We start from the raw sequence: 18,665 nt of genomic DNA, 5'->3' as shown, positions 1-18,665 counted from the left end.
ATTCCGAATAAAGATTCAGAATTAATTTAAACTATTCATTTCTGAACCCATATATGGCCATGTTTATCAGGAGCTTTGGTGTAAAGAATATTCCAAATCCATGGGCGGTCTTTGTTTTCATACTTTTCAGGGAGCAGATAATAAGGAACAGGAAATGACAATAATGATGCATTAGTAAACATGTTTTCCTTTCCTTGGAAATACCCTGTATTCAAGCCAAACTCTGAAGGCAGGAACAGAACTCCTAGTTCATATGATAGGATCCTCAGCTGGGTGCCATTTTTCTCAAAACCTCCCCAAGCAGCCTTGGAAAGATTGGCACTTGTCACTAGAAACCATGCAACCTTCTGGAAATCCAGGGATACTCTCGTGTAAGTTTTAATATGTAGGATTGCATGACTATGACATGAACTTTCAGCTGACCATTTGTGGAAATATGAGTGTAGCCAAAGCTGCTTTTGTGCAATTTACATACTATATGGCAGAGTACCTTCAGCTGAATAACTTTCTAAACTCTTTCTCACATTTTCAACACTTGGATAAATCAGATGGATAGGAATTTCTTTGGAGGAGTCTTCAAATTTTTTCCTAAACTCCCCAAACTTTCTCTAAATTCTGAACACAGCCATTTGGATTCAACTCCCATTGATCCAATACTTGAGAATTGTCCTATTATAGGCCACGAATCTTGATCAGGTATTTGTGTTGCATGTTCTTTCAAAAGCTTTCTCAATTTAAGATGACCCCATTTTTCTTTTGCATTCCCTTGGTATCGACCTGGAGTTGACCCAATAAGATATACCCTTGTCTCTGAAAGATCATGTTGCTTAATTATTTCAACCCACTCCACCAAACTAGATTTATAAGATATCAAATAGCTGATTAGATCTGATTTAAAATTCATATGAGATTCACCATCAGACTCAGCACTCCCAGGAGGCAATCTTGGATACAAAGAACTAAGCCATATTCCTTGTGTTTTCTGGTCAGCAATAAGATTGGATGTATATATCACCACTCAAGAGCCTTCTTCATAATTCAACAACATTATTTTTGTGTGGTGGATTCCAAAGGCAATATCCAATTTTGCCTGGCATAAGTGAACATTTTTTATAAGAGTCAGCATCTTCATGTAGCTCAGCCTTGGATTCTTGCTTCTCTTTATGGACTATTAATAAAGATTTGTCCCTGGACTTCGGGTGGCGCCGCTGTCCTTGGAAGACGCTCTCGGGAACACCAGCCCGTGTTTGAGTAACAAACTGCTAGGATAGCATAAATCAGTTGTCCAACAGTTTGAAAACCTCCCCCTCGGGAAAAGGGGGGAGGTGAGCAAATCTGGCAGAGGGTAGAGCCGCCCAGCGGCCCCAGAAGCAATTCTGTGGCGTTAAAGGTGCGAACTCCCCAGGAAGCCTGACAATCTCCTTATCATGGGACGCCTCTGCCTTTGCAGAACAAAAGGCAGCGTCCACACCTGCAATTTCAAGTTTATTCTACATCTGAATAAGAAGCAGGCAGAGCAAACCAGGAGGTCAACAAATTTCAAGTGCAAGCCTTAACTCCGTAGATTATATCTCTTTCTGTAAACTTAAAAGGAACTTTTTAAAAAAATGGCGCTGGAGTAATAAAGGGTGTGTTGAAAACGAAAGTGAAGCGGAAAACTGATTAGCACTTGCTAAGTGCCTGTTAGTGTTGCTGGATGACTTCAAAGAATAGCTGGATTTTTTGGACTTAATAAATTGGCTGTTTAAAAGCTTGATTTGAATATTTTGAAATGGCCTCTAAGTAGGCAAAATTCAATGCTTCGAAAAGTGCAGGCAGTTCGCCAGCGCAATCTTCAAAATTGCAATCTTTATTACCTCCGGTGGAAACACAATCACAAACCCTGACACTGGAGGCTCTACAAAATAACTTACAAAATGCATTAAAAGAATAGGCAGTTGTCTTGGAGGGGAAAATTACAAGTGCCTTTAAAGATGTCTCTGATGAAATATCTGGAATTAAGGATTTAATCCAAACACGTAACCAAGAGATAAGGGAGGATATAGTTGAGGCACTTAAAGGATTATTTGGCTACGTGGCCTCTCTCGATGAGAAGGTGGAAGAAATTAATGAGGCTAATACAAAGTTGGACAACAAACTTGTGGAGGCACAAATTAAAATTGATAAGTCAGAGGCGGAGCTTACGATGATGCAATATAGAACAATGGAATTTGTCTTGAGGATAAGAGGGTTGAAGGAACATACTCAAGAAGACTTAAGAGAGATTTTTGCAGACACTTGTCCAATTAACTGGGGAGCCAAAGGCCGAATGCCTCTGCAAATTCACAAAATTTATCGCGTTAATTCATGGATTGCCAGATAAAGACAACTGCCAAGAGATATCATAATCTATTTTGTTACCAGGAAAATTAGGAATGAAATATTGCAAGCAACCTATAAAAACAAACTGCAAGTGGCAGGTCAAGATGTGATAGTACTGAAGGAAATCCCATCCAAAATGCTGAGATCTAGAAAGGATTATGCATTTCTAGTGGATGAACTTAGAAAGGACCAAATTCAATACAGATGGGAGACCCCAGCCGGATTGGTGGTGAACTACCTTGGAGAAAGACATCGCCTCAATTCTGTTTGGAAGGCAAAAGATTTCTATAGCATAGTACTAAAGGCAGGACACCCTCCATCTCCAGGTCCCAAAGAAAGAAAAGAGACAGAGGACCCCAGGCAGCAAGATAACCAGGCACAAATTGGGGTTGTGAGTTTGCTGCAGGAAACAGAAGAAATTATGGAACAGAGACAAACCCGCGCGGCTACCAAGCGTAAAGAACAAGAATTAATGTCTCAACAAGCCCAGATGGCAATTCGAGATAATATAAACATGAGCACAGAAGCAGTGGGAGGAGCTAGACCGAAGGTGAAATCCTAGCAAGATTTCCAGGCAGCTCTTAAAAAGCTTCAGTGTGCTAAAGATGACAACTAAATTTCTAACATGGAATGTCAATGGCTTAAATTCACCACAAAAAAAGGAAAAAAATATTTCACTACTTGAAACAATTTAAAAATGATGTAATTTGCTTACAAGAAACACACATTAGAACACAGGATCAGAAATATTTGATGAACGCTAGACTGGGATCGCATTTTGTAGCATCTGCTCCGGAGAAGAAAACGGTATAGTTATATATTTAAGAAAATACTTAAAGGCTGAATTAATTGAAGCAGATCCTCAAGGTAGATACATTGCAATTGAACTATTAATAGAAGGAAAGAAAATACTCTTAACAGGAATATATGCTCCCAATCAACAACAAGAAAAATTTTATAAGTGGCTTCACACCAAATTAACACAATGGGGTTACAGATCCTACGTTTTACTGGGCGATTGGAATGGAGTACTGGATCCTGTTCAAGACAAGAAGAGGCTTTTGCAAAATACCCAAACACGAACAAGATTACCTAAATCTTTTTTTGATATGATGGATGACTTTGAATTGAGAGATATCTGGAGAGAACGGAATGTTAAAGAATGGGATTTTACTTTTTTTTCTGATAGGCACCAATCCCTTTCCAGAATTGATTTTATACTAATTACAAATGATTTTTTTCCCAGGATAAATAAGACTAAGATATGCCCAAGAACTTTAACAGATCACAACCCGGTCTGGATGGAACTTGAATATGGAGACCGACCCAGGAGGTCTTGGAGATTAAATGAAAATCTATTTAGATATGAGAAAAATGTTACGGAATGTAAAAAACTATTGAAAAAATATTTTGCTTTTAATATGCATAAGGGGATATCAATGGAAATGGTTTGGGACGCAAGTAAAGCATACATGAGAGGCGTTTTAATAAATCTGAACAATGTTTATAGGCACAGCAAAGGGAGAAACAAAGGGAATTAGAGGAAGATATTAAAAAAAGAGCAGGAGTTAATGTCTAAACCAGATGATAAGAAGACAAAAGTGATAATTACTTTATTGCGAGGGCAGTTCAATATGTTGATGTCAGACCAGATAGCCACTAATTTTCTATATGCTAAACATAACACTTTTTGTAATGCTAATAAACCAGGTCGATGGCTAGCATATATGTTAAGGAAAAAACAAAGATTCCGTAATATAGAGAAAGTAGAATATAAAGCGAAAGAAGTTTTCCAACAGGATATGATTAAAAAGACTTTTTTAGAATTTTACACCAGATTGTATGCTGGTGACAAAATACAAGGGTCAGATATAGACCGATATTTGGAGAAAGAGAAAATTCCTATACTTACAGATGAGCAAAGGGGAAGATTGAATCAACTTGTAACTGCAGAGGAAATCCTCCTGGCAATTAAGCAGTTAAAAATCGGCAAAGCGCCTGGCACAGATGGCCTGACAGCAGTTTATTATAAAAAGTTACAACTAGAAATGATGGAACCTCTTAGGGAACTATTTAATAAAATTCAAATGGAAGGCAGGGCCCCACCATCTTGGAAAACAGCTTTTATTTCATTGATTCCAAAAGAGGAACAGGATCCTACCCAGCCAAAAAACTACAGGCCTATTTCATTACTTAATATAGAAAATAAAATTTTTGCTAAAATATTGGTAAACAGGTTAATGCCAATTGTGCAACAAACGATTCATAATGATCAGTCTGGTTTTATAGAGGGAAGGCAAATGAAAAGTAATGTAAGACAAATCATTAATATAATGGAATATTTGGGAAAGAATAACCAAGTCCCGGCAGTGCTTCTATTCTTAGATGCGGAGAAGGCATTCGACCAAGTCAATTGGCAATTTTTAATAAAAATACTACAAAAGATGCAGTTCGGAGAGCATTTCATGCAATCTGTCAAAGCAATATACCAGAAACAGACAGCACAAATTATAGTTAATGGAGGCTTAACAGAATCTTTTAAAATTGAAAAAGGAACAAGACAGGGGTGTCCCTTGTCTCCATTATTGTTTATCTTAACCCTGGAATTGTTATTGAACAGAATACGTGGGTCTGAACAGAATATAAGTATAGAACAAAAACAAGATCTAACTACATATGCAGAACTCCTTAGTATGGATAGAGGTGCACTGCAGTTGAAATCTTTGAATGCACTAAGAGATGAAAGGGTAATTCAAACCTGGTTCCAGTATGGTCAGTTGCAGGCTAGATGGAAAAAAGACCAGAAATCTGGTATTATTCAAAATGAGGATAACTTGATAAAACAAATCAGGGATCAGGGTCAAATGCACATAGAAAGGTTGTATAATGTATTGATAGAAATAGACTCAGAAACAGAATTAGTTAAAGATTGTATGATAAAATGGACACAAAATTTTGAAGAACCAATAATGATGGAAACATGGGAAGAGATTTGAGTAAGAAATGTAAAATTTACACAAGCTCAGAACTTGAGAGAGAACTTCTACAAGATGTTGTACAGATGGCATTTAGATCCAAAAAAGCTAGCCTGTATGTATCCAAATCTACAATTTAAATGTTGGAGATGTGACTGTGCTGGTGCCACGTACTACCATATTTGGTGGACTTGTAAAAAAGTTAAAGCATTTTGGATAAAAATATGGTGGGTTATTCAAAATATTTTGAAAAGAGGATAAAGTTCACACCCCAGTTGTTTTTGTTAGGCATAGTTTCAGACTGTACTGTCATAGAGACTAATCTGATCTTGAACCTAACGACGGCTGCAAGACCGTTGGTGGCGCAATACTGGAAGAAGGAAGAGTTGCCTACTATCCAAGAATGGACGTTAAAAGTAGTAAACTTAGCAGAGATGGCCAAAATTTCAGCGTATTTGAAGGACCATTCGGATGAGAAGTACAAGCTGGATTGAAGAAGATAGATTGACTATATTCAAAACAAATACCGGACTAAAAAATTCCAGTTAGCTTATGAATGAAGGCATAAAGAACGTTACAATTTATTCAAAGTTAGTTTAATAAAGGGGGAGTTAAAGAATAGTAACATGTTAAAATTAGTTAGCTTATTCTAGCGTATGGTTGTTAAATGTTTATACCCTGTATTTAGCTCTGGGAGGTTGGGGGGAAGGAGGTTGGGAAGAGGGAAGGGTAAGGGGGGTGATAATTATAAAATTTATTTTAAAATTTTAATTAAAAAAAAGATTTGTCCCTGAATTCCTTTGGATATTGTTGGACCAGCCATTCCACATCTATACAATAATTAAACTGAACAGAAGATACAAGAGTCCCCAAAAGAGGAAATAAAATATTTTTTATATGAAAGGCTCAAGAATTGTATTTTGACTTAATTCCTTTGATTTTGGTGAGGAAGAAACTGAAAGGGTCCTGCCCATTCAACAGATCTCATGTGTCCTGCACTTCAGATGGCGCTGAAGACTTGTGACTTGATGGAATTTTACAAGCTGTTGTTAGCTCCATGAGTGTACCACTCTCTGCTTTTCTGACTGTAATTATTGCATCTCTATTTCCATTCAAGGTTTAAAGATCCTCATCTTCATTTCTGGAAAGACACCATCCAAAGTCTTCCGGGGAAAATTTCTGATCTGAGGTCTCCTCCTGTGGAAAGTTTCCAGCTACATATTTCAGAGGACATATATTCTGAGCCCATAATACAATTGGTGAATTAAAAGAAATAAAAAGCAAGTAAATCAGGAAGCTTTATTATTATTTAATGGAATAAAAAAATTAAATGGGACTGTTGTTATTTATCACTCTTACTCATAGCCAATCATGGGAAGATGAATTAGTTTAGTTCCCAAACATTTCCAGCTGTATGGATTGCGGGTGAGGATGTGTATGCGCAAACTCACCGGCCATTCCACGGCCTGGTTGCAATCCGCACAGATTGGGGACTCCTGAGGTAGTTTAAGAAATAGTATATTTTTCTTTAGAATGAAATGTCTGATTAATGAAGGTTTTGTTGTGAATTATCTGTATTTACTCCTTTTGCTTCCTGGGTGCCTTTTCTAGTGTCAAAAATAAAATTACAGAAGAATAACAACCTGTTTTTAGGCAAGAAAAAATTTCTGGAAATATTTTACAACATGGATTTTATTTCATTGTTGGCTTTTGATTATTTTAGAAGTGAATTCCAAAAGTTGGCTTTCAAAATTTCTGATTTGCCAAAAATTTCTAAATACCCAATCATTTATTTTTATGACATTAAATAAAAAATAATGTGTGATTTTTATAATATCCTGTTTATATATAATAAGTATCCTGAAATTATGTCTACATTGATTCCTAGAGAATTAAATACATTCAGACTTTAGGAGTATTTGTTAAGATCCTGAATTTGCATCTAATGCTAAACTGTAATTTGTTTAGTAAAAGTTTATCGAATACAATGCAAGGATTCATTTAATGCATTAAGCCAAAATCAAATAACCATAATATGGCTTGCATGGTATATGAAAAATGAGTATGATCAAGGTAGACTGTATAATTTTAATTGCAAAGATTTATGAGATAGCTCCTGAAGAAGCTGTGTGATGATTTCTCAGAGTACATATTCTAAGTATATAATTCTGATTCCCCTCTGCTCCATAAATATCCAGAAAATCTTTAAAAATGGAACTTCCTTTGGAGTTAGCATAAATATGATCAGATTGCCACTGTCACCAGTAAAATGTCATAGAGTAAAATATCTGTTGATGTCTACTGAATCAGGACCTAATGGTTGCTGCCAGAGTGGAAATGTTTTCTCTTAATGATTCATAGGAAACTAGGATTTTTCTACTGGGCTGATTTTGAATTGCTAAATTAAAACTACCATTTTTAAAATAAGCACAGTTCATCAACAACCTTCTGAAAAAATGATATACCATTTCCTTCATTTATGTCATTTCTGTGCTAGAGCTACAACATGAGAGATAGCATAAAATTTACAATAATATTAGAAAAATGCAAAACATGAGAAATAAAACTTTGACTAGTAATTTACTAAAGATCTAATGAAAGAATTATCCCTAATAAATTCCTAAAGCCACAGGGAAGTGGATGGCCAAACAACTGAAATAATGTTCTCTGGAATTTGAGGGTGATTGTAATTATATGTTATGCAAGTATTTTCAAATTCCTTTTCTGAGCTGGCTTCTGTGCAACAAAAGTGCATGGAGCTAATCTTTGCTAGCCGATTGAAAAATTATATGGACTGAACATAGTTCATAGTTCATAGTTGGGGGGAAAGAGGTAATGAGAAAGTCTTTACAGGTGAATGGATTTGTAGCACTTCCTGAAGATACTAGCTACTTTATCTACATATGTTCACTCTTTTGTATATTTTCATAACTATCATTGTATTTGGGGTAGAAAACATAATATCCAAATGGATAAGAAAGACATCTTCCCACTCTTTAATTAATTTATTTATTTTTAAATTATTTGACATTTTCGAAACATTAAAATCACAATTACACTTTTACGGCTTTCTGTTATCGGTATTTCTTTTTTCTGATTTCAGGTTTTCCATTTTCCATTCTATTACTTTATACATATTCTTCTTTGTTTCATACTTTCTCATTTTTACAATATATACATCTATATACAATATTTCCATCTCTATTGCTTTATAAATATATGCCATCTCTTTTCATTGTGTTTGCTATGTGTTCCTTATGCATTGATTTTACATCTCTTTTCAAGCCAGTTATACCACCTGTTCCATATCTTGTAGTATTCTGTTTCCTCTCTATCTCTTAGTTCCATCGTTAGTTTGTCCATTTCTGAGCATTCTAAGACCTTTTTTATGGTTTCTGCATTTGATGAAATGGTTTTTAGTTTCCAACTTTGGCAAATGAAATTCTGGCAGCAGTGATTATATGAAGCATTAAATATTGGCTATCCTTACAACTAATTTTTTTTAAAATTTATTCCTAGAAGAAACAGCTCAGGGTTCTTGTCAATTTTTTGTTCTATTATTTCTTCTAACCATTTTTGAATTTTGGTCCAGAATTCTTTGGCTTTTGGACACGTCCACCACATATGATAGAAGGTCCCCTGTTGGTGGTTACATTTCCAACAGTTTGGAGATCTGTTTGGGAACATTTTGGCCAATCTCGCCAGGGGTGACTGCCACCTATAAAACATTGTTTAGATGTTTTCCTTATAAGATGCTGACATTGTCAATTTATAATTTTTTCCAGTGCTCCAATTCAATATTGTACCCGAAGTTCTTAGTCCAAATTATCATTGTTTCCTTCAAGGTTTCCTCCTCCATTTTGAATTTTAAGAGACAATTGTATGTTTTTATAATCATTTTTTCTTCTGTTCCTGTTATTATTTTGTCCAATACTTGTTCGTTTTGAAATCCGTACTGTTCTAAATCCTTTTTGTATCGTGTTTGAATTTGTAAGTACTGCCACCAGGCTAATTCAATTCCCTGTAATTTTAACTCCTGATTTGTTTTAAGTTTTCCTTGCCCATCCAATAACTCCTGATATGTCAATATCCTATTCAAATATATTACATGGAGGTAGGTAATTGCTTCCATGGTTGATATCCATCTGGGTAGAAGTTTCTTTTGATTTTCATCCAAATTTCTAGTAAGGCCCCTCTTACTTGATGCCTCTGGAAATATTTATGGGCTTTACTCTTTCCCTCCCAGATAAAAGCATGTCAGCCCAGCTGTAAATCATGGCCCTCTATTGTCAATATTCTTTTATTTTGAAGTACTATCCATTCTTTGAGCCATGTTACCACTGCTGCCTGGTAGTAAAGCTCCCAATCTGGGAGGCCAAATCCTCCTTTGATTCTAGAGTCCTGTAGTAATTTTAATTTTATCCTAGCTTTTTTCCCCAACCAAATAAATTTTAAAATTATTTTATTTAGTTCCATGAAAAAATGTTTCCCTAATTTTACTGGTACAGTTTGGAATAGAAATACAATGTTTGATAGTATTCATTTTTATCGTCACAAGTCTACCAATCTTCCAATTATGATTATAATTTAGCCCAATTTTCCAAGTCCTTTTGTATTTGTTGCAATAATTTTGAGTAATTGTCTTCTTTTCCAGTAGAGTAGAGGGAGGGGTCACATGAGGGTTTTGTCACAGCCTGATTGGTCCATTAGACTGAGGGAAATTCTTCAATCTTCCTCCTTTCCCATTGGCTCCCAGTTTCCTCTCAGTCTTTTGGTCCAAGCACTGTGTATTTTTGGCTCCTAGGTAGGAAATGTTTGTTTTAAAATATTTATACAGATCTTAATAACTCAATTCGGTTGTAATTGGATATTCCAAATTCTAAATTCATAGGCTGCAGCCCAGGAGACAGTCTCCCTGTCCGGGCAGTTGGGGAGGGCCCTGGGGGGCAATCTTCCTCCCCCTCTGCAGGCCAAGAGTCCAAACCGGTCCCTGGGTGTGCGGGAGTGTCGGCCTCTAAAAGGCAGCCTTGGGGCTCGCAGGGCCACATCTAAAACAGCCTTGCAGGCACCACGGAAGCACGTGAAGAGCTCCATTTTGCCACCCACCTCAATTTTCGGCCGCTGAGTCAAGCTGCGCTGTCTGGCTGTTAAAGGGACTGCGGCAGCGTTTGATGCCTGCAGGGGCTCGTAAAAACTAGCAGAAGCCCCAGCAGGTCTACAGGAGCCGCGGTGCCTTAAATCCAAGCCGCGGCATTCTAATCAAGCCGCGGCAACATCCAAACAGTTTTTTTGAGGCCAGGTTAGGTTCCAGCGGCCATTTTGAAGCACGCCACATGCGCAGGCCGCGAGCAGCCGCGTGGGAGATTCCCATCGCAGAGACTCGTGTGTGGAAGAGCTTCAGCAGTTGGAAGTCAGAACACGGAGCCTCAGCTTTCTACCCAGCAGAAAGTATTCAAGGCATGTGAGTGGGGCGATGGCAGCTCAGCCTGCAGCAGGCCCTTCACAGACTCCAGAGGAGGCCCTTATGGAGGGTGGAGAGGCCCAGATGGTCAGGCCCAGAACCAGGGCTGCTACATCCAGGCCCCAGACTGCCCAGCGACCTTCTAGGGCAGCCACTAGAGATGAGTTGAGAAGACAGAGGGCTTTAGACAAGGCTGTGGCTAGGGCAGAGAAGCAAGCACAGGCTTCCAGGCCCTGATCCAGATCCAGGTCCCCAATCGGGCCTCCTTCTATCCAATCAGGTTCTTCCCCTAGGGGGTTCAGTCCCTCCTCTCCTTTGGTTTCCCCCATTAGGTGACCTAGGGATCCCAGGATGGCAGTGTCTCCCCCCCCCCCCCAGCCTCTCCAGATCCAGTTGTGGGGGGGTGGCGGATCCACTAGAGGGTTCTTTTAGATCCTTTCATCGTACAACCAGATTAGCTCCTCAGGATCCTGGTCCTTTTCAGGAGGACCTTGAAGACTTAGAGCGTCTGCCTGAAAGCATTAAGAGGCTTATCTTGGCTGCCATCTCTCGTGGCATCGCACAAAGAGATAGGGCCCCCCATCCCAGGGCATCGGGGCTACTCAGACACCACCTCTCCAGGGCCTCGTCCCCGTCGGTTGTGAGCGAGGACTCCACCCGAGGGAAGATAACTAGAATGACATGGGGTTTTCTGAGAATGAGGATTCCGCCCCTCCGGACCCTCCCTCATCCTCGGCCTTGCTGCCACCCGCAATGTTTAAACCACTCATGCACAAAGCAAGGAAGACCACTAAAATTGGGACTGGGGACCCCATGGTTCCCCCCCCCCAGGGATCCCGATATGGCAATGTTCTCTAATACAGCTACGAACAAGGCAGAAATTCCAGCCCCTCCCTTGTTCTTGGCGGTTGTTAAAAACCAGTGGACACGTCCCTCTAATTTTTCTAACCCAGCCAGTAACGATCGCCGCTTCTACAATGTAGAACAGGCCTTTGCCCAGGCGCTCCAGCTGCCCAACATTGACACCTCTATAGCAGCCTTGGTCTCTTCTTCCCCAGTAATCTTGGGAGATGCGGCTGATAAGATGAAGCCGGAGGACAAATGGGCGGAACTAACATTGCGCAAAAATTTTAATGCCTCCACCTGGGCGGTCAAGTCAGCAGCTGCCGCCTCCTACGTTAACCGTACTACAGTGATGTGGCTTCGCCAGCTTCAGGATTGCATTCCGATCCAGGATGAGCGTCTGCATCAAGACATAACCAAAATCATAGCCGCCTCCCAATTCTCGGCAGACGCAACTTTGGATGCGGTGAGATTTTCCTCCAGTGCCCTGGCCACCTCTGTCACCTCCCGTCACCTGTTGTGGCTCCGCAACTGGCATATGGACAATAAGGCTAAATGGGGCCTGGCGGCGGCCCCCTATTCAAGGCTGAATCTCTTTGGGGAGGCCCTGGATCCAATATTAATTGAGAACAAGGATAAAAAGAAGGTCCTTCCTTCCAATGCCAAGAAAGTGGAGGCCTGCCCGGCCCCTTACTGCAGGTCATCCTTTAAGGCTCCCGAACAGGATCATCAGCAGAGATACAATTCCTTTAGATCAGATAGGCAGTACTCTCGCTCTTTTTATCAGGACCGCAACAGATTCCAAGGCCAGACCAGATGGCCCTTTCGAGGGGGGGGCGGCCGCCCCTTCCACAGGGGGAAGTGACTTGAACCCATCTCTTCCCATAGGCGGCCATCTGGCAAGTTATGCAAATCAGTGGGACAAGATCACCTTCGATCCCTGGGTCAGGGCCACCGTTCGACACGGCCTTCGCCTAGAGTTCCTCTCCACCCCCCCCGAAGCTCTTCAGAACGTTCCCTCCCTCCCAGGATCTGAAACGCCAGCGCCTGATGGATCTTGCTGTAACACATCTTCTAGAGATCCAGGCAATAGAGCCTGTGCCACCCGCGGAATGCGGGTGGGGTCACTACTCCAACTTGTTCGTGGTCCCGACGAGCTCGGGGGGATGGAGGGCGATTCTGGACCTCAAGCACCTAAATCAGTACCTGGTTTACAGACGATTCAAAATGTCTTCCCTAAAGTCCATCCTCCAGAGCATCCGTCGGGGGGATTATCTGGCATCAATAGACCTGACCGAGGCCTATCTCCACATTCCCATCCTTCCATCCCATCGCAAGTACCTGAGGTTCTCGCACGGGGACCTCCACTTGCAGTACCGGGCCCTCCTGTTCAGGTTGGCCTTGGCGCCCCGCACGTTCACAAAGGTCCTGGTGGCGTTGGCAGCTCACCTGTGCACGGTGCCGGTGAGACTCCAATGCTACCTAAATGACGTCCTAGTCCAGGCGACCTCCCGTTCTCTAGCGTTAGCCAACCTTCAGCTCACCATCCAATGCCTACAGTCCCTGGGGTTCTCCATGAATTTTGCCAAAAGTCACCTTTCCCCATCCATGCGAATCCTCCACCTAGGGACAGTGATAGATTCAGTGTCAGGAATAGTCCAGCTCTCCCCAGATTGGTTGGCCAGCCTCCGGCATCTGGCGGCCACGGTCTGAAGAAATCGGTCAGTTTCCATCCTGACCTTGTCTCAGCTACTTGGCAAGATGATATCGTGCATCAGGATAGTCCCGTGGGCCTGTCTCCACCTGCGAGCTCTCCAGTGGTCCATGATCCCCTTCCAGAAGAGGAAGATGACCAACTCCCCCCGGTCCATCCGTCTTCCAGCAGAGGTCCGGACGTCCATCCAGTGGTGGCTATCACCGGCACTACAACAAGGTTGCTCGTTCTGGGAGCCCGACAGAGTGACTGTAACGACAGATGCCAGCCTTTTCGGTTGGGGGGCCCTCATGGGCTCCAGGATGGGACAGGGCCATTGGTCCACCTCAGATCTCAGGCACAACATCAACTGGCTGGAGCTGAGGGTGGCGCGTTTGGCCCTCCGACAGTTCAAGGACCTGATCCAAGGGCGACATGTATTACTGCTGATGGACAATGTAACCACGAAGGCACACATCAATCATCAGGGGGGCACTCACTCTCGGGCTCTCCGGCTGAGGCTCTGAAGATTGGCTTCTGGGCAGAGAAACACCTCGCCTTCCTGGTCTCGGAACACATCTTGGAGGAGTCCAACCACCAGGTGGACTGGTTGAGCCGAGTGACTCTCTACAACGGCGAATTGCAGCTACTACCTGAACTGTTCCAGAAGATATGCCAGAGGTTCGGTATTCCACAAGTAGACTTGTTTGCCACACCTGCCAACACGCAGCTGCCAAGGTTCTTTTCCCGGTTCCAGACACGCACGGCAGAGGGCATGGACGCCCTCCGGAGCAAGTGGCCCCCGGGCCTCATGTATGCCTTCCCTCCCATTCCCCTTATTCCAGGGACCGTCAGGAAGATAGTATCAGAGGGGGCCCACATTATCCTGCTAGCCCCCTATTGGCCCAGGAGACCATGGTTTGCGGACCTGGTTCAGCTTTCAGTTTCCCATGGAGGATTCCTCGGGAGGAGGTCGTTCTGTGTCAGGGGGTCCTGATCCATCCGGAGCCCCAGTGGCTCCACTTGATCGCCTGGCACTTGAACGGAGGATCTTGAGGTCGGCTGACCTTTCCTCCAGGGTCATAGAGACAATAGAGGCCTCCAGGCGGCCGTCAACCACCCGGATCTATAACTCCACTTGGTCCGTGTTTGTTAGGTGGTGCACCCTGCGGGGACTCTCTCCCACTAGGGCCTCGGTAGCCAATGTTCTGGACTTCCTACAGAAGGGGTTGAAGGACGGTCTGTCTCACAATACCCTTCGCCGTCAGGTGGCCGCTTTGTCCACCGTCTTGGGGGGGAGAGGGGTCCCACTCCCTTTCTCCTTCCTCCCTAATTAAACGCTTCCTCAGAGGGGCATTTAGGCCACCCCCCATCCATAGATTCCCCACATGGGATCTCCCTCTGGTCCTCAGGGCATTGACAGGGACTCCCTTTGAGCCCCTCCATACAGTCCATCTGAGGTTTCTTTCCCTGAAAGTGGCATTCCTCGTGGCTGTCAGGTCAGCTAGATGGATTTCAGAACTGGGCGCTCTTTCGTCCAGGGACGACCTCTGTCTGTTCCATCAGGATAGGGTGGTTCTTCGCCTTGATCCCACCTTCCTTCCAAAGGTGAACACCCCTTTCCATAGGGCGCAGAAATTATCCTGCCCAATTTCTGCTCGGTCCCTTCACACGAAAGGAAACGCCTCTGGCACCGATTGGACATCCTCCGTGCCTTACGCATCTACCTCAGGCGGACGTCAGAGGTGCGCAGGTCAGAGGCCCTGTTTATTTCTTTTCAGCCAGGGTCACTGGGGGCCAGGGCATCTTCTACAACCATCGGTGGGTGGCTGCAGGCCGGACTCCCCCGACAGGCATAACGGCTCATTTGACTCGAAGTGCCGCGACCACGGCGGCATGGGCCACAAGGACCCCATTCAAGGATATCTGTCGAGCTGCCACTTGGGAGTCCCCGACTCCCTTCATACGTCACTACCATCTAGACGCGTATGCATCAGTGGAGGCGTCTTTTGGACGGCGAGTCCTACAGTGGGTGGCGACCGTCCCTCCTCCTGGGCCCTAGGGGTTCTTTTTCCTCCCTGGGACGTAGTTGGGTATGTACCTCATGTGACCCCTCCCTCTACTCTACTTAAAAGATATGTTCAGGTAAGACCAACGTTCTTTTTTTTTAATTCATTTTTTTCATTTTTTTGTTTTTTGTTTTAATTTTTAATAAGTTTTACAATTATTATCCCCCTTTCACTCCCTCTTCCTCCATCCCTACCCCTCTTCCCTCCCTCCCTTCCCCTGACCTCCCAGAGCAGAATACAGGGTATAAACATTTAACAACCATATGTTAACATAAGCTAACTAATTTTAACATGTTACTATACTTGTGCTTTAACTCCCCCTTTATTAAACTAACTTTAAATAAATTGTAGCATTCCTTACGCCTTCATTCATAAGCTAACTGAAATTTTTTAGTCCAGTATTTGTTTTGAATATAGTCAATCCATCTTCTCCAGTCCAGCTTGTACTTCTCATCTGAGTGATCCTTCAGATACACTGAAATTTTGGCCATCTCTGCTAAGTTTACTACTTTTAACGTCCATTCTTGGATAGTGGGCAACTCTTCCTTCTTCCAATACCGCGCCACCAACAATCTTGCTGCCATCGTTAGGTTCAAAATCAAATTAGTCTCTATAACATTACAATCTGAAACTATGCCTAACAAAAACAACTTTATCCTCTTTTTCAAAATATTTTGAATAACCCACCATATTTTTATCCAAAATGCTTTAACTTTTTTACAAGTCCACCAAATATGGTAATACGTGGCACTAACACAGTCACATCTCCAACATTTGAATTGTAGATTTGGATACATACAGGCTAGCTTTTTTGGATCTAAATGCCATCTGTACAACATCTTGTAAAAATTCTCTCTCAAGTTCTGAGCTTGTGTAAATTTTACATTTCTTACCCAAATCTCTTCCCATGTTTCCATCATTATTGGTTCTTCAAAGTTTTGTGCCCATTTTATCATACAATCTTTAACTAATTCTGTTTCTGAGTCTATTTCTATCAGTACATTATACAACCTTTTTATGTGCATTTAACCCTGATCCCTGATTTGTTTTATCAAATTATCCTCATTTTGGATGATACCAGTTTTCTGATCTTTTTTCCATCTAGCCTGTAACTCTCCATACTGAAACCAGGTTTGAGTTATCCTTTCCTCTCTTAGTACATTCAAATATTTTAACTGTGGTACACCTCTATCCATACTAAGAAGTTCTGCATATGTAATTACATCTTGTTTTTGTTCTATACTTATGTTCTCTATAGCGTGTCTGGACACCCCCCACATAGGTATCTTATCATTTAACCTATATTGATATTTTTTCCAGACACGCAATAAAGCATTCCTTAAAATATGACTTTTATACATCTTATCCACCTTCTTGTCATATATTAGATAAATATGCCAACCATATACCAGATCATAACCCTCAATATTCAATATTCTATCCTCTGTTAGGTTAATCCAATCGCTAATTGTTGTTAAAACTACTGCTTCATAGTATAATTTTAAGTTGGGCATTTTTTTTTTGAACAAAATTTTATTGGTTTTTAGAAAAAAATATTCAAGGAAAGGGGTAATGGATGAAATACAAATTTTGACAGTTACATTATGCAAGAAATGACCCTCCCCCCCATTCTCATAACTTTCATTTGCTAATATATTAGATTGTTATTACTTAATAATATTTTGTCAGCATATAAACTTTTATCTTAAAATAGTTTCAATCACTTTATATCACACAGATTTTCAAGTTCATTTTTGTGATCTGAGTTTTCTCAATGTTGCCTCTTCTCCACCCCCCTGGCAGAGCTCCGGCACCTCCCGTGTCCTGTATGTCCGGTGTAATGTCATCAGGTTTATCTAGGAGGACCTTATTTTTTTCCATGAAGGCCTCTGCCTCCATGGTTGTGTTAATTCTAACTCTCCTGTCCTCCCAGAATATTAGCATACCTTCTGGCAACAGCCATCTAAACCACACCCCTTTCTGGTATAATTTATTCGCTAAGAGCGAATATTTTTTTCTTTTATCTCTAACTTTCTTTGGGATCTGTTTCAGAATGGCTATTTCTCTATCCTTATATTTTAATGTTTCCCCCCTTTGTGCACTCAGAATCTTGTCTCTTGTGGTCTTTCTAAGAAATTTAATGTGTACCTCCCTTGGAACATTGTGTGTTCTAGCATATGTTGAATTTACTCTATAAACCAGGTCTATGTCCCACCCCATCTGTTGTCTGTCTTTTAAAATAAATTCAGCTAATAAATTTGTCATAATATCCCTCAAGTTTTCATCATCAGTCTCAATTACATTTTGGAATCTAAGGAAAAAGGACATCCGTTCAAATTCCGTTTTTATCTGGTGGTTCTCAAGTTCTTGATTTCCTTTCTGCACCCCCTTAACCTCTCTCCTCATCTCAGCCATCCCCTCCTCCAAAAGTTCCAGTCTCTGTGAGTTTTGAATCGCACAATCTTGATCCTCTCTGAGCTGTTCGTTCATTTCCTTCAGTTGATTTTTTAAGCCCTCCTGCCCCTTTAAGAGTTGGTCAAACATCTGTTGAAAGTCCACCTCAGAGGGCTTAGGTTGGAACAAAGAAGTTGGTGTCTGTTGTCCGCTGGGGCTGGACGTTGAGGATGTTGGGGCGGAGCCCGCAAATCCCGGCTTCCCCGGTGGTGGTCTTTTAGGTGACATTGCAGTAATCAAAGCTCAGAGATGGAGATGTCAGTACAGAGAAGAAACAGCTGGGGAGGTGGATAACCGAGAGAGATCGCGAGGCAGGGAGCCCAGGCAAATAGTGACCTAGGCAATAAAGCAATAAAATCCTTTGTTCCAAGTTCAGGATAAAATGTAACACGAGACTTCTCTGAGTGCCACGGAGACAAAGACAAGATGCCAGCAACTTCTGTGGGTGGAGTCAAACTTCAAAGTACATGAAGACAACGGAAGTGTGCCATCTTGAAGTTGGGCATTTTTAAGCCTCCTCTTTCGCGTATATCTTGCATTATTTTAAGTTTTATTCTCGGTTTCTTCCCTTCCCAAACAACGTTGTTAATACCTTTCTGCCATTCTTCCAAATTTGCGTCTTTTTCAAATGGTATCATTTGAAAGAAGAATAAAAACTTAGGCAAAACATTCATTTTAACTGCTGCTATCCTTCCCAACAAAGACAATTGTAGTTTTTTCCATTTATTCATTTCTATCTGTATTTTATGCCATAATGGTTCATAATTGTACTTATATAATTTCCCATTTGAAGTTGTAATATAAATTCC

At 41.6% G+C, this 18,665-nt stretch overlaps 1 pseudogene across 1 annotated transcript; it reads right to left on the bottom strand.

Moving 5' to 3' along the window:
* Window positions 1-35: 35 nt before the first annotated feature.
* Window positions 36-11,126, bottom strand: LOC309401587 (tyrosyl-DNA phosphodiesterase 1-like; annotated as a pseudogene). The gene is made up of 2 exons: window positions 10,845-11,126; window positions 36-1,262 (listed from the first exon to the last, which is right to left on the bottom strand). The product of its transcript is annotated as a tyrosyl-DNA phosphodiesterase 1-like (transcript).
* Window positions 11,127-18,665: the final 7,539 nt, after the last annotated feature.

The sequence above is a fragment of the Natrix helvetica genome, assembly GCF_964273705.1.
Source record: "Natrix helvetica genome assembly, chromosome: Z".
In the NCBI taxonomy this organism is placed as follows: Eukaryota; Metazoa; Chordata; class Lepidosauria; order Squamata; family Natricidae; genus Natrix; species Natrix helvetica.
The sequence above is the reverse complement of the archived record's forward strand: the minus strand, read 5'-3'. Positions and strand labels throughout refer to the sequence as shown.